Genomic DNA, 22,740 nt, shown 5'->3' with positions numbered 1-22,740 from the left:
GCAGAGTACGCCGTGGAGAAGACCTGCCCTCGCCACCTACGCTGAAGCGCCGCCCCTTCCGCCTTGTTCAGATGCGTTTCCTGCAGCAGCGCCATTTGCACTCCCCTACGCACTAAATAAGCGTGGACCTTGTGACGCCTAGACATAGTGTGAAGCCCCCTCACGTTCCAAGTAATACATTTCAAGTTAGCAACATCAGCCATTGTCCCAAAGTGTTCTTGCACAGTCCCTCCGTCCGGGTCCCCACAAAGAAAAAACATCAATCCTCCCAGCGCTGTCGGCGGCCATTTTCCCCAACCAGAACCAAACCCCCCAAAACCCAACAAAACCCCCTCCCAACCACCCCAGAACAGGACCCAAACTGCACCATCTAGATCCCATCCAAACTTCTACGGAGAACAACCCCAAAAACCCCACTAGTCCTACGGTCGCCACCGTAGGAAGGCCTTATGGGCCAGGTGCGGGCTGAGCGGAGGCAGTGGGCCCTCGTCGCCCAGGCTACTAGGACTATCATAAGCCCCCCCCCGTGTCAAAATCTTTCGGGGCAAGAGTAGAAGCCTCCCGACCCTCCCTCTCCCCTTGTCAGCAATAAAGGACGGCAGCCGCCTCCCCCCTGCTGGGCCCCCACCCAAAACAAGGCAATCGATCCCATTACCCCTGTCCGTCCAGAAGGTCCTCCACCGATTTCGGTGTGATCACCGGTGTGTGGGTACTGTCTGCCACTGAGTCTTCCGGGTGCCCCCTGAGCACCCGGGTTTTCTTCCTCCTCTTCGATGTCTTCGCCCCTTGCTCCCGACAGTTCCGACAGAACTTCCAACACTCCCCTCCGCTCAGATGATGTCTCCGCTGTCGAGGGTCCTCCTGTGCGGCCGCGGCGGTTCCTGACCCTTTTAGATCGCCTCCTTTGTTCCGGCTCCTCCGCCTGATGGGTCGAGGCGTTATAACCGTCCTTCCCTGTTCGGTACAGTTCGAGCCAGTCACAGGCCTCCTCCGGGGTGTCGAAGAACTGGGTTTTGTCGTCGACAATGACTCGGAGCCTCGCGGGAAATAGGAGTGAATATTGGATGCCTTCACTCCTGAGTTCACGCTTAACCGCCAGGAAGGAGAACCGCTTGCGCTGCGTCTCGTAGGTATAGTCAGGGAAGATATTCACCTGGCTGTTTGCAACCTGGAACGGGCCATTGTGTCTGGCGGCATTTAGGATCAGGTCTCTGTCCCGGAAATGTAGCAACCGCGCCACCACCGGCCTCGGGGCTCGTCCCTGCTGTGGGGGCCGCGCTGGAACTCTGTGGGCCCGTTCTAGAGTGTAAAAGGAGGACAGGCCCTCCGGGACCACCGTGTCTCGGAGCCAGGTCTCCAGGTAGCGCACCATATCGCCTTCCTCGACCTTTTCCGGCAGGCCCACTACCCGAATGTTATTCCTCCTGTTTCGGCCTTCCGCATCCTCCGCCCTCCGTTCGAGGGTCTCGATTCGGGACATGGCATCCTTTATCGTCGCAGCCAGGGTTCTCTGCGCCGGTTCTATAGTCCTCACCGTGCTCTCCACCTCCTTGACCCGGTCCGAGAGCTTACCATGGTCTGCCCTAAGGAGGCCCAGGCCAGTCGCCACCTGGGCAATGTCCTGTTGTAGGGCCGACCGAGTTGCCTCTATGGCTTCCAGTACACGGTCGAATTGTTGCTGGAGTGGTGCGCCACCAGGTCTTTTAGGATCTCCATGTTCTTCCTTGTCCTGGGCCTCAGAGTCCGAGGTGGCCTGGCTGGATCCCTTGGCTCCTCTAGGTTTCCCCATGCTGCCAGGGGCTCTCCGCAAAGGTCCCGGAGTAGTCGCCTCCGTGTGCAAGTGTCCAGCACGATTTTCCCGGGATTTCGCCCTCCAGTCCGGAATGGGCGATCTCCTTCTCCAGAGCCTGTGGAGACTCCGCCGTTTCGGCTCACGCCACCGCCACGGCGTCCGAGGGCACCGATAAGGGGGCGGAGATACCCGTCTCCGAGTCGGGCAGGCCCGTTCACCCACTATAGCTCCGGGGCAAGGGCCACCAACTCCCCCGGTTGTCCTGTGGCGCCCGAGCGTCGCGCCATCCATGTAGTTGGGGCGGCCAGGAACTCGCAGCCAGTTGCGGAGTCGCGGTGTCGACCACTGCCTAGAACTGAGTGCACCCGTGCCCGGCGCCCTCTAGCGCGTGGGCACCCGCCCGGTCGTCTAATCGAGTATGGTCCCGCTGTAGAGGGTCCGAACCAGCCAATGTCTAATGTCTAAAACAACTGAGGCTGGTGAAGCCGGGTGCCGGGCGACACCCGCGAGACCTCCTCAACTCCGTAGGTTCGATCAAGGGGACAAAGGGGTCCGGGCGCCATATTGGGTCGCACTCCGCCACTCCGCAAACTTCGGCATTTCTTCAAAGCCACCTCCGTCCAAACTCCACCAGGGCCCTCGGGAGGGTGTCGTCGCCTCGCTCAACCGAATGCGGGGTCTGGGGTGCCCCTCAGCCTCCGATATTCAGGATAATTCCGGGCTCAGTCCCGGAGCCGAGCTCTCAGGCGACCATCGCCATCGGCGCCCAAGCCACGCCCCCCACGGCTAACCGTTCTTATGGGAAACTTTTACAACTCCAGCACAGTAACTGTTTCGATTAGCAACATTCTGTGGTGAACTTCTAACCTCTGTGCTCACTTAAGTGTTCAATGAACTGTTACTATGGTAACAGGTAGTAAGCAGTTTGGGGGTAGGGTGAAAGGTACTGGCTGTACAGAAACCGTTATATTTACCCAGGATCCTCTACATGACAAAAAGGAAAGCAGAGTAAGACAGAACACTGTGTAGCAGATTTACAAGCCCCTTACGCCACTTTCCCATCACTTTTCCATCTTAAAAGTGATGCAATATTAACGCAATGACCTTATAAATCTTCCCCGATGCGCATTATGAGCAAAAGAAGTACACAACTCTTTCAATTCTTGATCGATCACTATTAGACAGTGCTGCTTCACGATTCACAATGCACTTCACTAAATACAACATTACAAAACTTAGGGGCATATTTAAAAAGACGGCGTTAAAATTGTTGCCGCTTTAACGGCAGCAAACTACAACAAAAACAGCGAAAATGTCTTTTAAAATCCTTTGTTATCTTACTGGAAGATTTTTTCAACATTGCTGTTTGCTATGCAAGAGTGAGAGCCACCCCCGGGGCTTTGAAATAAATGGTTTGGGTGGGGCTCTAAGGCCCGCCCCCCCTGAAAAATTAGAGGTGGGCGGCCTTAACGGCCCCCCCAAGCCCCGGGGACCACTGTCCCCGGGGCTTTCTGTATTCTGGGAGAGGGGGTGCGTGACCCCCCCACCCTGAGCCCTCAAGGGCCCTGGGGACCGCAACCCCCAGGTCCGGCTCCTGCTGTGTCCCAGGGTGCCCAACCCCGGGACACTGCTGTTTGCTATGAGAGGGTGGGAGTCTTGCAGCTTAGCAAACTTGGTTTGGATTTTGAAAGAGAGAGCAGGGGGGGGTGGCAGTCCCCGGGGCTAGGGGGCCGAGGGGCCACCATACATTTTTTTTAAATTTGCCCCCAGGATTTGGCCCCCCTGGGGGCTAATCATAAAAGAAGCCCCGTAAAGAACATCTGCCGGGTTTAAAAAAAAATGTAAAATTGAGCCTTGGGGTTCCCTAAACAGGTCTAGAGGATCAGGATCTTTCTACCCTGACCCCTTTACACGTTTTGCACACTTGTTCCACTGACTTCTTTAGCCTTGCTCCTACCGAAGCAGAAAATGGCTGCCAACAGTTCCTGGTTTCGAATGTTGACAACCACTTGACAGCCAATTAGCATTGAGCGCATGATCGGAAGGGTGCGCTTATGGTGCGCTCACTGTGCACTCAGAGTCCACGGATCCACCGCGCATAGATATATATATGCTTTTAATTGTAATTTTCTCAGGAACTACTGATAAGATTTGTCGGTATCAAGGACCCCCTGATAAGGATGAGACTCCTGGGTCAGGGACAACAATTTTTTGTGAAGGTAAAAACCCAGGCAGGCTAGAAGTACAAGAGCAGGCTGAATATGGAAACAACATTCAAAGAACATAAAGAAGTAATAAAAATGATTACTGCAATGGACTGAAATGATATCAAAAGGGATACTCTTTAATAAAAAAGATAAATGTACACATAAAGTTAATAAATTACATAATAGACATATTAAATCATGAAGTTCATGTGTTTGTTTTCAAAATATATAAAAAGACTTCACAACGTATAAAAATGATTCTTTTTCTTCAGTAGTATTCTCTATTTGTAGAGAATATGGCTGTATGTCGTATGTCAACGCGTTTCGACAAAAGCATTTGTCTTCATCAGGACAAAATGGATGATCAGCCAATTTTTCTAAAATAATTTATAACCAGAAGGATATGAAATAGTTGTAGGGAGTAAGGCACCTTTCCTTCTTTTTAATATCCGGAATCGGTATGTGATAACTGTCTAAGCAGTGTTCACTGCCTCCATCTTACTACCACCTATCAATACTTTTCTTCATCTCTTTAGGAGCGGGGGAAGGAAATCTCAAGCGTTTAAGTCCTTTTCTGTCGTCATGTAGCAGTTGGTAAACAGAGGTATTTTATGGATTTGTCATTTATCCAAGAAGACGTGATCATGGAACGCTGTTGGTAGTCGTTTAAACGAGACGCGGCGATTGAAGCCTTTGTTTATTTTAAAATTGCTCGTATTCCTCGTGGGCTGTTGTTGGCGACTCTGATGCCTGAACTGTTCAGAGAACGGCCCCTTCGCTACGGTTCTGCGGCGCCTCGACCTTCCTCAACTGCTCCCTTCGGCAAAAATGAATGAAATTGCCGAAGGGAGCAGTTGAGGAAGGTCGAGGCGCCGCAGAACCGTAGCGAAGGGGCCGTTCTCTGAACAGTTCAGGCATCAGAGTCGCCAACAACAGCCCACGAGGAATACGAGCAATTTTAAAATAAACAAAGGCTTCAATCGCCGCATCTCGTTTAAACGACTACCAACAGCGTTCCATGATCACGTCTTCTTGGATAAATGACAAATCCATAAAATACCTCTGTTTACCAACTGCTACATGACGACAGAAAAGGACTTGAACGCTTGAGATTTCCTTCCCCCGCTCCTAAAGAGATGAAGAAAAGTATTGATAGGTGGTAGTAAGATGGAGGCAGTGAACACTGCTTAGACAGTTATCACATACCGATTCCGGATATTAAAAAGAAGGAAAGGTGCCTTACTCCCTACAACTATTTCATATCCTTCTGGTTATAAATTATTTTAGAAAAATTGGCTGATCATCCATTTTGCCCTGATGAAGACAAATGCTTTTGTCGAAACGCGTTGACATACGACATGCAGCCATATTCTCTACAAATAGAGAATACTACTGAAGAAAAAGAATCATTTTTATACGTTGTGAAGTCTTTTTATATATTCTGAAAACAAACACATGAACTTCATGATTTAATATGTCTATTGTGTAATTTATTAACTTTATGTGTACATTTATCTTTTTTATTAAAGAGTATCCCTTTTGATATCATTTCAGTTCATTGCAGTAATCATTTTTATTACTTCTTTGTGTTCTTTGAATGTTGTTTCCATATTCAGCCTGCTCTTGTACTTCTAGCCTGCCTGGGTTTTTACCTTCACAAAAAAAAAAAAAAAAACTACTGATAAGATTGACACCATTTAAGAAAAAGGCACGAGTTTGAATTGAGGACTACATCTCTGGCAAATTTGGCGTAATTCCGTTCAGCAGTTCGGGCTGTAGCTGTGGCTAAAGGACCTATGGGAAATTGCATGGGGAAAACACGTTTTGGGATCCCCTTTATTCTCAGCCCCCGCTACACAACTCATCTCGAGACTTTCAGGAAAGGAGCGGAATGGAGCTGGCCATTCGTTTTGAAAAATTCTCAAAGATTTATCAACCAGCGTCAAAGTTATCCCAAATAGAAAGTGGCGGATTTCCTATGGAAAATAGGTCCTAACTATAACTACCTACTGACTATAACTACCTACTGGCGACCGCCAGTAGGTAATATATATATATATATATTCACTGAAAAAACCATAGGTATCAGGGATGTTATAGCTAGTTCGACATTTTACTCGTACAAAACCATAGAAACACCCCTGTTATAGTTAGTTCAGCTAACTATAACTCGCGCACCCGCAATGCACTGCTGATGACGTCACATATTACATCACTCATGACATGGTCAGTGACATCACTCATGACATCACTGATAACATCTCAAATGGCATCACTGATGACATCAACCTTGTGATAGAGTGGGAGACCTCCTCTGACCCTAATATAACCCTTGATACACACACTGAAAATACAAACTAACATTTTCAAAACAATGGACAAACCAATGCCAGTTACAACACATCTATTCAGTAATTCCAAGATGTACACACACATCCACTCATTCACCAACAGTCCCTATAGAGTAGTCACTCATACATGTACTCAGTCATCATATGCTCTCATACACCTAGACATCTTGTTACACACCGCCACTCATCCATAGAGTTACTCACACACATGCAAACAAAGTATCAAACATCCATTTACTTGCATATATAGTTATGCACACACTACCACACTTACTTCTACAGAAACGTACACATACTTACTCTCTTAAACAATCACTTATAGAAATGCCTAATTATTTGTACAGAAACTCTTCCAATCCCTCACTCTCACATATACTCATTTATATACACACCAATACTCAGATATACTAGTTTAAAACATATGTTGTTACTCATAAAGACACTATTGAGACAGTCAAAAGTGCGGCAAAAGTGCTGGAAAAGATTCTAAACTCGCAACTGACAGGGTTCCTCAGGTCCACCCACGCCCTAGACAAATCACGGTACGTGTTTAGGGAAGAACACGGGACCGAGACAGCATTGATCATGGCAGTGGTAGAGCTCAGGAGTGTACTGGACGCAGGTGGGAAGGCTGCCTTGATTTTGCTATATCTATCGGCAGCCTTCGATACCGTCAACCATGGTACACTCCTGTCTCACCTCGCCGATCAGGGGGTTCACAACTCTACCCTTGCTCTGGTTGCATTCTTCCCTAGAGATAGAACCTTCACAGTTAAAATAGGGGATTTTACTTCCAAATCCTTTAAGTCTCCATGAGGGTGCCACAGGGCTCCTCCTTTAGCCCCACCCTTTTCAATATATACATAGCCCCATTAGCCACAATCATCAGAAACTGTGGGTTTCTTCCGGTCTCCTACGCCGATGACACCCAAATAGTGGTGTCTCCAAAAACATAGATGAAACAGCAGAGAGGTTTAGGAAATGCTTGGAACAAGTTAACGACTGGATGCAACTAAACAGTTTGAAATTAAATGGAGATATTTTAGAGGCATGGCTATTCAGGATAAAACCCAACATCTGGTCACAGAAGTGGTGGCCAGACAGCCTGGGCGATTGCCCATCACCAGTGGATAAAGTTAAGAATCTGGGCTTCGTGCTTGACGATAAACTTACATTTCTAGCCCAGACCTACAAGCTGACTTCCTGGGTGTGATACACCTTAAAGCTGATAAAAAAAGCTACTGCTGTTCATTCCCGTAGACACCTGCAAAACCTTGGTTACCATGCTGGCTCTTTCGAGTTTGGATTATGGGAAAGCCTTGTATGCAGGGATACAGAAGCAACGATGCTAAATCTACAACGACTACAAAATGCGGCGGTTAGGGTAATTCTGGACATTCCTAAGCACAAACCTGTAGCCCTCAAACTCAGGAGTCTGTATTGGCTTACAATGGAGGAAATGGTGGTTTTCAAGTCAGCTTGCCAGGCCTATAAGGCCCTTCATGGGATTGGTTCCCACTTTCTAAAACAGAACCCAAAACAATATGAACCAACAAGGATACTCAGATCTAGCAAAGCCAAAATGATCACAACCCCCAGATTTAAACAACTGAGATGGGGGGGAAGAAGTTTCCTGCTGCACGCAGCCAAGGCCTAGAACCAGCTGCCACTTCCAATAAAAAATAGTCCTTCCTTTCTAGCTTTCAGGAAAGCCGTAAAAACCTGGAGGCATATTATCAAGGGATTTATCTCCGCTTTTTTGGCTTTAAAAGCCAAGAAAGCGGAGATAAAATTATCTCCCTATCAGTAACAGGGTGCTAACACGCAAATTTGCATGTTAGCACCCTTTTTCTCTACGCTTCCCCTTGCATCTCTAATGAGATGCAAAGGGGGCGTTCCAGAGAAAAATAATAGGAGAAATGTTGTTAAGCAACATTTCCCCTATTATCAAGGATTTCGCTAACCCTGTAAGTGATAAAAAAAAAGCAGCGCTAACCGCAGTTAGCACTGCTTTTTTACACCTGGTATTTTCCTGACTTAGCCATGATATCCTATGGAAGGTGGATATCATGGCTAAGTTTGTGAGACCCTATAATCAAGCTAACGCCAAACCTCGAGAGATTATAATTGGTTTTCCAGTGATAATCTCTCAATTGGCTGTTAGCGCAAGGATTTTTATCACTTCTGAGATAAACCTTGCTAATAGCAAGTTATCTCTGCGATAATTTTCGGCGATGCTTAGCATTAAAAAATTAGTTGCTAAGCATTGTTAGCAATAAATATCGCTAAACGTTGGTAATATGCCTCCTGGCTCTTCTTGGCTTAGCCCACTTTCCAACTTGGTAGGCCTAGACTTTTATGCATCTGACCTAGTGCCAGGATGCCCCAGAGCATTCGCGCGCTCTACAAATCCTTAAATCAAATCAAATCAAGTAATTCACTTACTAATACACTGATATACACACTCATCCACCTATACAATCCTGCACACATGCTGTCTTCAACACATACAAACAATGAGTCATTCATTCATGCATCTATGCACTGCTTAATACCCCTCATCGAACCATACAGAAGCTTCGACACTCATACTGATACTCTAAAAAACACCTATTAACCCATATTGACACTCATGTAGCTACTCACCAACCCATGCAGCCACTTATACACAAAGTGAGAGACTGATACAGATATTTACATATTTAAACATTACTTACTAACCCATGTATTCACTAAGATACACTTAATCAGTCATTAATGCAATCAATTTTAAACAAAAAAATCATCCACTTAGACACTTATATACCCATTTATTCTTCCATCGACCTTGAGATACATATATAAAACATATTTAATTTTCTGTAAAACACACTTTCACTGGATGATGTCTTGAGCGATGTCATGAGTGATGCCATGTGAGATGTCATTAGTGATGCCATGAGTGATGTGACTGACCATGTCATGAGTGCGTTATCAGCAGTGCATTGCGGGTGAGCGAGTTATAGTTAGCTAAACTAACTATATCGGGGGAATTTCAAAGGTTTTGTATGAGTGAAATGTCCAACTAACTATAACGCCCATGAAGCCTATGTTTTTTTCAATGAATTTCTAAGGTTTTTTAAATGCTAATTTCGAACTATAACGTGCCTGAAACCTATGGTTTTTTCAGTGAATATATATATATTTATTATACTATGTATACATGTGAAAATGTCTCAGTCCACCTGTTTGCCTCTGTGGCATGGAAAAAATGGGTGGGACTGATGTCAGCACGCCGACGAGGTCCTCTTATGGCTCCGATGACGTCATACTCTGCTCGTGGCTGCGGATCCTCAGGTGAAGCGCGCTCTGCCTTTCGAATGCGCACTTCACCTGAGGTATTAGGAGAGACGACATTGTTTGTCTGAAGCCCTTTCAGGTTTCCCCCCCCCCTTCCTTGCCCATTTTGCGTCGCGTTTCCAATTCCGGTCCGAATTTAGTTTTGGAGTTCTTCTTATTCCCCCTTTTTCCCCCTTCTCCTAGTTTGTCATCTTAGAGTGCCCAATTACCTGAAATAGCCCAGCAGCAAGAATTCAAGGTCTGGATACAAGGAGTCTCCGTGTCGTTGAGTTGGCGAAAGGACCAGAAAAGAAGAGAACACACAGATAAGTCATTCCAGTGTTGGTATTTGAAATAAAAGAATGCAAAGACAGTATTAACGTTATATTCTACAAGTGGAATAAAAGAACTGCCTTTATAAGCGTACTTACTTACCTGAAGAAGTAGAACCTCAGTTGGAGGTAATGATTTAAGCTCTGTAGAGAGAAGAGAAGAAGAAACAGTTATCAGAAGATTATAAAGTCTTAAGCAAGAAAATAACCAGAGAATCAATATCAGGAGAAAGATAGTTTCAGTTAAGGTGAGAGAAGAACCAGATAAAGTAATAGTAGAAGGAGAAACTCAGGAGATAGAAATTAACTAGTATGTGTTTACAGGTGTAATCGTCCTTAGAAGTAAGACAAGCATACAACGAAGATACACCTAAAGAAGAGTAGCGCTAGTTTCAGGAGAAATAGGTAAGAATAGACAGATTCACAGAAAGAGAGTAGATACTAGAGAGAGTAGGGATAGCAGTATTATTGTTATTTCTCTTGGTACATTAGGTCTTCAAGGCTTCACCAGTTTTAACAGAAAACACAAGAGAAGCTGAATAATAGATCCTGAGCAGTCTCTTCTTGTTTATTATTTTATCCAATTTCCCCCTTCCCCCTCTAAAAGTGTCTTGGGGGGGCAAGTACTAAAACTGGTCACTGAGTATTCTAGAGGTGGAGTTTGGAATCAAGCACCATCCAGCTCCTGTGCAAGTCGTGGTAAGAGTTCAATTTTAGTCTCTGACAGAGTGAAGTGCGCCACGTATTTAAACAGCACCTGAGCAGGATTGCGGAAGGCATAAACTTGCAAACCTTGGGGTCGGTATTAGAGGCCATACAAAAAGAGTTAATAACTGTTAGAGAGGAAAACCAAAATTTAAAACAGGAAGTGATAAAATCCCGGAAAGAAACAGCTGAACTGGCCCAAAGGGTGGGACAACCTTTTAGTGCGGAAAGAGAAAACTTAGGAGCTCCTTCTGGAGATTCAAATAGATTAACAACGCAAGTCATACATTCTCTATCCCCAGTCATTCCGTTGGCCCATCCTGAGCGTTTCAGTGGAGATCCTCAAAAGGCTCAAATTTTCCTCTCACAATGTTCCCTCCACTTTATGTGCCGCCCTTCTATTTTCCCTGATGCACAGTCTAGAGTAGCATTTGCCCTGTCCTATTTAAGTGGTGACGCAGCTTCGTGGTCCAGGCCCTTGGTTTCGAGAGATGACCCAATACTACAAAATTATGATGAATTCAAAAAAGAATTCCTCCGAATATTTGACAGAAGAAGAATATCGCAAGCTGTGGATAATGACTGGTTAGAGTTAAGGCAAGGTAATCGAGATTTAATCGCTTATTTAGCGCAATTCAACAAGTTGGTGGTAGAGACTAATTGGCCGGAAAGTAAATGAGCAGCAGTCTTCTATCGTGGATTACGAGACAAATTAAAAGATGTAATTGCTCAGATACCTAACCGTAAAATAGAAATTTCTGAACTTGTAGATTTAGTGCTAGAAATTAATTTCCGTCAAGGAGAGAGAAAAGGCGAAAAAAGGAAAGATTTCAAGCCAACCACACCCAGGTTTGATAGGGTTCGAACTGAGTATAACCGAACCATGGAAGGTCAACCAAGTGCAGAACCAATGCAAATCGGAACCATAAGAGGTCCATTAACCAAGGAAGAAAAGGAAAAAAGATGGTCTTGAAATCTGTGTTTGTATTATGGTTCCAATGGCCATTTTGTGAGAAACTGCCCAAAGAAGCCAAAGACCCAGTTTAAGCCGAAGGAAAACTTGCAGCACCACCAGTAGGAGGAGTTGGACTGGCGGATGCTAAACAAGAGTCAACTCCAATAGACCACCAGTTGGCCAATACACTCCAGTCCTCTTCACCTCATATAATTCTATCTATGACGATCAAGTTTCGAAATGTGATGTTAAACAGCGTATCGGTAATGGTGGACTCGGGGGCAACCGGAAACTTTTGCGACCTCAAGTTTGCAGCAGGGTCGGGTTAAGAGCCATCGCTAAATCCAAAAGTGAACCAGTGAGAGCAGTGGATGGCACAAATGTGTCATCTGGGCCCATTGTGAGTCACACTGAACCTTTACAAATGATATCCAACAATGAAAACGTAGAAATTATTCAATTTAATCTAATTGATGCGCCCCAATTTCAACTCATTTTAGGACTGCCGTGGCTAACGGAACATAACCCCACTATCGATTGGAGCACCAGAACAATTAAAATGAATTCAGATTATTGCAAGGAAAATCGTTTGGGAAATAAAGAGAAGAACCATGAGGGCAATCCAGCTCATTCATTATGTTTGATGGGAGGATCAGTGTGCGTCATCAACTCGCAAGAAATACCACCAGAATACCAAGACTTCAAGGATGTTTTTAGTGAGAAAGAGGCTGAATTACTACCTCCCCATCGAGATTATGATTGTATAAGTGAGTTGGAGCCTGGGGCCAATCTACCCTGCAGTCGAGTATATGCGTTAACCGAAAAATAACATGAGCATCTAAAAGAATACTTGGATAAGAATCTGGCTAACGGCTTCATCCGAACTTCCAAATCTCCGGTCTCTTTCCCCCTCTTCTTCGTTCCGAAAAAAGAAAGAAGGAGATCTCTGGACTTGGATTGACTACCGTGCAATCAACAAGATCACAAAGAAGAATCGTTACCCGATTCCTCCTATTTCGGTTTTATTGGATCAAGTAAAAATTGCACGAGTCTACACCAAACTGGACCTGTGGGGAGCATGTCATCTGTTCAGAATAAAAGAGGGCGACAAAAGGAAAACTGCTTTTTGGACCAGGTTTGGGCTGTTCGTATACCAGGTCATGCCCTAGGGTCTATGTAAGTCACCGGCCGCCTTTCAACATTTCAAAAATGATATTCTGAGAGAATATATTGATCAATGCGCCGTTGTTAATATTGATGACATTCTAATTTATTCTGACGACACTTGCAAACATCAAGAACAGGTGAGAGGAGTCTTGAAAAAACTTAGAGAAAATCAGTTATTTGTCAAATTGGAGAAGTGTGCTCTCAATGTATCCAAGGTGGATTTTTTTGGGATTTATTCTTTCTCCCACCGGAGTAACTATGGATGAAAGTAAGGATCAAGCGGTGGTAGATTGGAAGTCGCCTACCAGTGTGAAAGAGGTACAAAGCTTTATTGGTTTTGCCAATTTCTACAGGAGGTTCATAGAAAATGTCTCTAAGAAGATCCTGCCACTCACTAAGTTGCTAAAAAAGGGTGTTCATTTTGAATGGACCAGACAAGCAGAACAAGCCTTCATGTCATTGAAGGAGAGTTTCACTTCGGCTCCAGTGCTCTTACATGCGGATCCAGCGGTGCCGTTCTATGTGGAAACAGATGCATCCGACCAAGCTATTGGTGGTGTGTTGTCTCAACGACATAAAGAAACTGGTCAACTACACCCAGTGGCTTACAGATCACGGAAACTAACCCCCGCTGAACAAAACTACACAATCACAGAAAAAGAATTGCTAGCTAATAAAGACGCCTTTAAAGAGTGGCCTCATTACCTTATGGGGGCCCGACATCAAGTAACTTTGTTCTCCCTACCATCGGAATTTGACATTTTTAAAATCTGCTAAGACGTTGACACCAAGACAACTGCGTTGGTGTCTGTGTTTTGCTGAATACGATTTCGCAATCACATATAGACCTGGAACACAAAATGGAAAAGCGGATGCCTTATCAAGAATTGGAACAGATGTCCAAAGACCAGTGGAAGAAAATCAACACATTATACCCAACTCAAGAATAGCAGGGGCTACTACACCGATCACCTTTGGAGAACAAATTACTCAAATTATGAGTTCGGAGGAAATGCAAGAGTGGGTGAACGAAGAAGAAGGTAGAGAAATTAAATTTCAGTTGCCTTACCTCAAAGGGGCATTGTATATTCCAACCAAGGAACTGCAAAATCAGGTGCTTTATGAATGCCATGATAATCTACTTGCAGGTCACAAAGTGACCCTGTATGACTTCAGATATAGAAAAATATGTAAAATCATGTGAAGTCTGCGCTCATGGGAAATCTGAACGGCAAGTTCCAAAAGGTTTGTTGCAACCTATCCCCACTCCTCCTGGTCCGTGGCATACAATCACCATGGATTTAATTGTGGATTTGCCTCTTAGTAAAGGCTATGATACCATATGGGTGGTGGTGGACACATTCACAAAAATGGCACACTTTCTAGCCTTAAAGGGAATACTGAACTCCAAACAACTAGCGGACCATTTCAGTACATACATATTTAATGTCCCATTTCTGGAAGGCATTTTTGAGTGTGTTAAGAATCGACGCCAGGTACTCCACCAGTTTCCATCCAGAAAATGATGGATAAACTGAAAGGGTAAATCAAGAAATAGAACAATACTTAAGGTTGTTTCTACTAAAACAAGGTGGAGATTGGTCAGATTATTTGTGGGCAGCAGAATTGGCACATAATAATTCCAGAAAAGTTTCCACAGGTTATTCTCCATTCTATTTGAATTGTGGCAGACACCAAATGCTACTGTGAAAAACACAGATATTACAGTTCCAGCAGTCCAAGATTTACCTACCCATTTAAAAAAGATTCAGGAAGAAGCATCCCAAAATATAGAGCTAGCGAAAGAAAGATATAAAACCTATGCAGACAAGAAAAGGAGAGAAGGTCCCAGTTTAGCAGAAGGAGAAAAGGTATGGCTAAGTACAAAAAATGTAAGACTAAAAGGGAATAGGAAGTTCCTACCAAGATTTATAGGTCCTTATCCAATCGAGAAACAGATCAATCCGGTGACCTATCGTTTGAAATTGCCAGTGAAGATGAAATTTGACCCAGTTTTTCACATTTCCTTACTGAAGAAAACCTCACCCGAACTGCGCAAAAAAACACCACCGAAACCTGTCCAATTGGAGTCAGGGGTGGAGTTTGAAGTTAAAGGAATCTTGGATTCTAAGATTAAGAAGGGAAAGTTGCATTCGTTAGTGGATAGGAAAGGCTATGGTCCAGAAGAACAATCATGGGAGGTGGCTACAGATGTTCATGCGCCTCGACTTGTAAATGCCTTTCACAAAAGGTTTCCAACTAAGCCAAGAATAAAGGATCTCCTTTGTTGGGGGGTATTGTCAGACCTCTCAAAGTTGCTCCTCAAGCTGCACACGCTGTGTGTGCATTGGGGACAAGATTCTGTCTGGTTGGAACAAGGAGAAAGAAGCGGAGCCTATGCTGGAGAATCCGAAATCATTTGCGGAGTCTCAAGATGGCCGCCAACTTGTCAGACGAGTCGGTAGTCTAGTTGTCCACTCTCCCCACGGCTGCAGATCCTCAGGTGAAACGGGCTCTGCCTTTCAAATGCGCACTTCACCTGAAGTATTAGGAGAGACAATATTGTTTGTCTGAAGCCCTGTCAGGTTTCCCCCCCCCCCTTCCTTGCCCATTTTGCGTCGCGTTTCCAATTCCGGTCCAAATTTAGTTTCCGAGTTCTTCCTATTCCTCCCTTTTTCCCCCTTCTCCTAGTTTGTCATCTTAGAGTGCCCAATTACCTGAAATAGCCCAGCAGCAAGAATTCAAGGTCTGGATACAAGGAGTCTCCGTGTCGTTGAGTTGGCGAAAGAACCAGAAAAGAAGAGAACACACAGATAAGTCATTCCAGTGTTGGTATTTGAAATAAAAGAATGCAAAGACAGTATTAACGTTATATTCTACAAGTGGAATAAAAGAACTGCCTTTATAAGCGTACTTACTTACCTGAAGAAGTAGAACCTCAGTTGGAGCTAATGATTTAAGCTCTGTAGAGAGAAGAGAAGAAGAAACAGTGATCAGAAGATTATAACGTCTTAAGCAAGACAATAACCAGAGAATCAATATCAGGAGAAAGATAGTTTCAGTTAAGGTGAGAGAAGAACCAGATAAAGGGTATAGATATAGAAAGTAACTAGTATATGTTTACAGGTGTAATCGTCCTTAGAAGTAAGACAAGCATACAACGAAGATACACCTAAAGAAGAGTAGCGCTAGCTTCAGGAGAAATAGGTAAGAATAGACAGAGTCACAGAAAGAAAGTAGATACTAAAAAGAGTAGGGATAGAAGTAATATTGTTATTTCTCTTGGTGCATTAGGTCTTCAAGGCTTCACCAGTTTCAACAGCAAACACAAGAGAAGCAGAAGAATAGATCCTGAGCAGTCTCTTCTTGTTTATTATTTTATCCAGTTTCCTCCTTCCCCTTTTAAGAGTGTCTTGGGGGGGCAAGTACTAAAGCTTGTCACCGAGTATTCGAGAGGTGGAGTTGGGAATCAAGTACCATCCAGATCCTGTGCAAGTCGTGGTAAGAGTTCACTTTTAGTCTCTGGCACTGAGAAAGATAATGTGAATTTACAGAAAATATGCTCTCATTGCATCTTCTGGAGCACCTTCCAAAACTCTACGGGACAAGCATCTGAAATTAGTTTTCTCTCAAACATGACTCATGATATCCCAGCAGAAGGTTTTTCACAGGGTAAAATCACCTTAGAACACACCACAATTCCTGAAATTAGTATGGTACCATCAACAAATGAATTCTAATGTAACTATAGTCTGTTATCACCCTTTATAGTTCTCCTTTTGGTGACCCTCAAAACCTACTATTAACTACAATGCATTTGAATTGGGTGCTATCACGATGACATGTGTGGTTAGGCTCCACCCAGATATCGATATTTTTTCTTTTTCAAATTTCTCAGCAACTACTAAACGGATTTACACCATTTAACAAAAAGAGTTCTTTCTGAACCAAGGGCTACTTTTTTGCCAAATTTGGTGTAATTCCGTTCAGCAGTTTGGGATGTAGCCCTGTCTAAAGTCTCCTATGGAAAATAACATGTAAAAAACACGTTTTGCGACCCCCCTTTTTTCTAGGCCCCCTCTTGCCGAATCATCCCAAAACTTTCAAGATAGGAGTGGACCGGAGCGCCCCGCGAGTTTTTAAAATTTCACGAAGATTTGTCAATAGGCGCCAAAGTTATTGGGAATAGATTGTTGCAATTTTCCTATGGTATCTAGGTCCTAACTATAACTACTCCTTTGTTAGTTATAGGAAAGTTAGAATATTGCTGCATGTTTCTACACATTTTGAACCATTCACATTGTTTTAGAAAGGTGACTTATATTAATCTTATTCTGATATCTTTTAGCAACAAGCTCCTAACAGATTACTTTGATGTGTTGAATTTTGCACTAGATATGTTGGGGCATAGTTATTAAAAAATCATGCAGCGCACCAAGCCACCATTCTGCGCCGCGATATGTGAGTGGGAAAAGGCAGGAATGTGCTGTACGTAACATTTTACAGTGCATTCCTGTCATTGCCCAGAGAATGTTGTAAGGGTGCCTGATTTGTAAGCAGAATGTTTTTTTGTGCAGTAAGAGACACTTTCCTGCACAAAAACAATCTCCTGAGACATAGTCCTCTTTCTATGTGTACTACATGATGCAGCACAGATAGACCCTGGGGATGTGCATCTTTTTTAATGCATTCCCATGTCTACCCAGAATGGTAAATCTAGTAATGCACCAAAATCCATGAGTGATGCATGTGAACACACACGCTCCATCCGTGGAACGACTCCCTGGGGCAAAGTAACGCAATACAGCATTTTGCGCTGCATTGCGTTACTCTACATCTATCAAGGTATGCAGGGCCATGCAAGATGGCCTTGTGTGGCTTGATAAATCTAAATTAAGAGTTGTGTTGGTCTTGCATCACATTGCATGGTACAAAGGCAATGCAACTCTTTATTAAATATGCCTTCTATTTTTGTTCCTCTTGTTTGCAAATGTGGTCTCTTTTTCAGATGACGAGACTATGCACATAGGATTTAAATGGCTTGTGGGATAGATGGTGGTGTGATATTGTTCAGTTACTATTAGAACACTAGCATGATTTAAGGATGGTATATAGCCATTAATTTAACTGGCAAGAAACACTTAACTAGTGAATCTTACATAACTGCTGAAAGGACAAGTACCCAATATTGCCTAGGTTCATTATTGGCTTTGGAGACCTGAGTAGGAGCAGCCCATCTAGTCCCAAGTCTAAAGATGTAGATGGGTCGAAATGAGTTCATATACAGCTATATGTGTGGCAAGATGCTCTATCACACACACGGCAGATGTCCCGTCTGTCCTATTACAGGCACATTAAAGTCTGTGAGAATTGTAATGTAGAGGACAGGACATCTGCTGTTTTTTGTCAGAGTTTCCCATCCACCATACTAAATAACATAGAGATTATAAAAATATATATGCCTTTAGAAGAGAATAGGGGGCATGAAAGCTAAGGCTAAAATAGCCAGAACGTTAATTTCCGGGGGATATGGCTCATATTGAATGATTTGCCGGGGGTAATAAGTATGGTTGCAATGTCTAGAAAATATCTAAGGAAGCTGTCTACATTTGACTAAAAACTGGAGATGCCTTTAAAGGTCTTTGGTGAATACAGATAAACTAAGCATTTCAATATCTTCAATTAATACAAAAAGACGTGGCAACAGCATATACAAAATGCTATCATCTCAGTTTTGCAGATATTACCATTTATCAGTTACATAAACTATTTTATTGAGTGCTGATACACAGGTTCTGAATCTTGTTGGAGGGTATGCAGTCATGATCAGTTATGATGAATATGTGCAGGGTAATATTGACATTTAAATTCAAAGGAAATTAATGATGACACTACAGTAGGAAAGCACAAACAAATACAGGCGGGAGAGAGAAATAGGTATGATTCCAAAAGAAACACACTTTCTGCTAAAGACATAGGGACTTTGAGGTAGAATGAACAATGTGAAATCATCAATTCGGCCATGAAGGTACCTTTTACAATTGACTAAGAAAGACACTTTGTTCGAAAACATTAACATTAGAGAGCTTATTAAATTGATTCCAGTTGCCATGTCAGGAGGTCAAAGAGAGGCACTCAGTTTATTTTAATTTGTATGGATGAAATGGAGCCCAAAGGTGGCCGAGCTGGAGCTATTATTTATTATCCTTATTACATGTAGGTTCAGTTATCTTTGACATAAATGCTTTATTGGGAAAAGTCTCAAAGGTTTATAGCAACAAATTCCCATCAAATTGGTTGTAAAAGGAAATATATTGAATAAAAATAACAGCAACACAAATATCAACAAAAATGTTTACATTTACATACCTGGCATGTAAAGTTAAAAATGTTGAAAACAAAAATATAGTAGACCAAAATATTGTCAGAATGTGGGCAAGTATATTGAATTTTAACTAATATAGACTATATTAACGTATATTGATTTTAAAATAATATCACAATTTAAAGAAAATACTTCTAATATGATGTATAAAAAGTAGACAAAACCTAAAATACAAATGTATTCTTTTGAATAACTACAAAACATAATTCACATACAACTGAAAAAACATTATTATTCAAAAATGAATAATACAATAATGCTAATAAAAATTACTTTTTAATTACAAACACTAGGGGGTCGATTCCGATTCGGGAAAAAAAATGTCCGATGATTCGTATTCATAGCCGTTTCCGTATGAATCATACCAATCCGTCCAAAATGCGTAGTACGATCCATTTTCCAAAAATACGTCTGAATGTTTGCGAACCGTACGATGTCGCTTCGGAAATTGAACCGTACGATTCGGAAACATTCGGTACGACCCGACGAGTACCATGTGGACCAGGCTACGAGGACGCGATTCGTACGGTCCACGTCAGGTAAGGGCGATATGTACGGGCAACCGCACAATCACATACACACTGTACAGTGCGTACACCCCATGATCTCAGGGGTACGGTGAGGTGTATGCACCGTACCCCATGATTGCAGGGTGCACGCACCGCATACCCTGCAATCATGGGGTACGTTGCGTACACCTCATGATTGCAGGGGTACAGTGAGTACACCCCATGATCGCAGGGGTACGCACCGTACCCCTGAAGACATCGGGTGTACGCACCGTACCCGGGGGGGGGGGGGCGTTCCGTACCTGTTTCAAGGCGAACTCTGCTTCTCCGGACGTTTTGAGCTCCGGTGCGTACACAACACGAATCGTACTTGCTGGTACGGGAAAACCTGCTTCGAACCATACGGATGTCACGTACAGTGGGTTCCGACGGAGATTCGTGCAGAGATTTGAGTCGTAGGGTCTTTGTGTGATTCGTACGGAGTCCTGCTCCTGGTACGAATCGTATTTCATCGTACGCACGGGGACGATGCAGGGTACGATTTCCAGGATCGGAATCAACCCCTAGATATTAAAATATAAAACATATAGAATAACAATATTAAAATACAAATATTTAGTGATATTACTACAAATAAAAAATAAGATCAAATTACATTGAACATATTTTTAAGTGAAAATAAAAAATATTATTTTAAACAGTTAAAAAAATAATAACCTGAAGACATACACTTGTAGAAAACAAATCCTCTACTCCCACTTCAATGTGACTAACATTACGATAAGTATTGGACTTTGTAGGGGTCAGATTTACTATTTCCTCTCCCCAGGACCCAAAACTCAGATTAAAAGCCTTGGCATCTGGCTGGACCACTCCCTTAATTGTAATTATCAAGCAGCCAAACTCTCAGGCTTTTGCTATTGATTACTTAGGCTGATATGTAAAATACTCCCCCTTCTCCCGTTTCACGCAAGAAAAATTATGGTCCAGGGCCTTATTCTGTCATGCCTGGACTACGGGATTGCCCTATATCTAGGGCCCCCTAATCCACCACTCGCAAGCTTCAGATTATTCAAAAGTGTGCAGACAGCACACTCCTCCAGACCCCTCATCGACACTCAGCAAACCCGGGTCTAAGGAGCGTGCACTGGCTACCGGTCAGGGAGAGAATCCAATTCAAGGCCCTGTGCATTGCCCACAAGGCGCTCTGGAAGAGTTTCCCGGCTGTCAGTCAATAACTGATAAGCCCCTACCAACCTAACAGACACCTCCGATCAGCGCCCTCCTCCCTCGCCTTACCCCCCAAAATAAAGAGAGCCAGATGTGGCGGACGCTCCTTTTCCTACAACTCAGCCAAGCTATGGAACACCCTCCCCCTTCGCAGGCGGTCGAGCCCAATCTCCTACTCCTTCAAAAACTGCTAAAAACTCTGCTATTCAACAACCCCCTCTAAACATCTGTACTCTCCTTTTTGTCTACGTTTGTCTGCAGCGCTGGGATGCCTCAGGGTAGGTATTACGCTATATAAATTTTGTTTTCATTTCATATAATCTACAGTATGTAAAGTATTACACTTTGGAGGGTTAGATTTACTATTGCCTCTTGAAAAAATACAAAATTCATGGTCAGATTTATTTTTCCAACACTAACCTGGGCTACCGTAGAGAAAGTGTTTGACAGTGGAGGGGTCTGATTTACTATTTCCACTTGAACATTAACAACAGTATGGAACATTTTGGACTTTGGAGGTGTCAGGTATACTATTACCACTCCAACTGGACAACAGTAGGGAAAAAGTTGGACTTCAAAAGGGTTAGATTTACTATTTCTAGGCCTGGGAGAAGCACTACGCTACGCTCGCGGAGTTTGCGAAGTTTGCGCAACTTCGCACTACGCGAGCTGCATGTAGCACAGTGCGAACATGCGTAGTGCAGCGTAGCGTAGTGCAGCGCTCATTTTTTGCTTGTTCGCGGTCCTGAACATCATGTTTGCGACTGCGAGCAAGCAAAATGACATCCCGGCGAGATTTTCAACGCGGGGAGGTAAGGTTTCTCATTGTGAGTGGTTGCGCATGCTCGCGACCGCTCTCAATGAGAAACTACCAGTTTGCGTTGAGAAAGCTGCTGCTCGAGTAATAATCTACTCGAGCAGCAGAAAACTACAGCTCGCACTGTGCAAGATGCCGTTTTCAATGATTGCACAGTGCCGGATGCTTGTCCGCACTGTGCAATCATTGAAAACGCATCTTGCACAGTGCAAAAATGCTACTACGCAGCTCCCGTAGTGCTACGTGAAGTTCGCGTAGTGCGAAGTGCACTTCGTGTAGCTTCGCGTAGCGCTACTTCGCGAACTACGCCCACCCTTAACTATTTCCACTCAAACCTGAACAACAGTAGGAAAAGGCTTGAGTTTTTGAGGGAGTCGGAGTCACTTTTCCTACTCAAACACCATCAACAGTAGGGAAAGTGTTGGGTTTTGGAGGGTTCAGATTTATTATTCCAACTCCAATCTCAGCAAAGGCAGGGAGAGATTTGGACTTTGGAGAGGTCTGTTTCATTGTTCTCATCAAACCTGAGCAACAGTAGGAAAGGTTTTGATTTTTGTAAGGGTCAGATTTACAATTCCCACTCAAACACAAACCAATGTAGGTAAAGTGTTGGACTTTGAAGGAGTTGGGTTTACAATTCCTATTGAGAAGTAATCACAGTTGGGCAAGTGATAGACTTTGGAGAGGCAAATTTGCTATTCCCTCTCAAACAGAAACAAAAATAGGGAAAGTGTTGCTTTTGAAGGGGTCAGATACTATTCCCACTCGAACATAAAGAGCAGTAGAGCAGGTTTTGCACTTTGAAGGGGTAACATTTACTATTCCAACTCCAACTCAAGTAACAGTATTGAAAGTGCTCAGCTTTGAGGGCATCAGTTAATGAGTCCCACTTCAGCTTGAGTAACAGTAGTAAAGTGTTAGGATTTGGAGTGGTCATGTTTACTATTACCACTTCAGCATAAGCATGAGTAG

The sequence above is a fragment of the Lissotriton vulgaris genome, chromosome 6, assembly GCF_964263255.1.
Source record: "Lissotriton vulgaris chromosome 6, aLisVul1.2, whole genome shotgun sequence".
NCBI classification, from domain to species: domain Eukaryota; kingdom Metazoa; phylum Chordata; class Amphibia; order Caudata; family Salamandridae; genus Lissotriton; species Lissotriton vulgaris.
Note: the sequence above shows the minus strand (reverse complement) of the source record.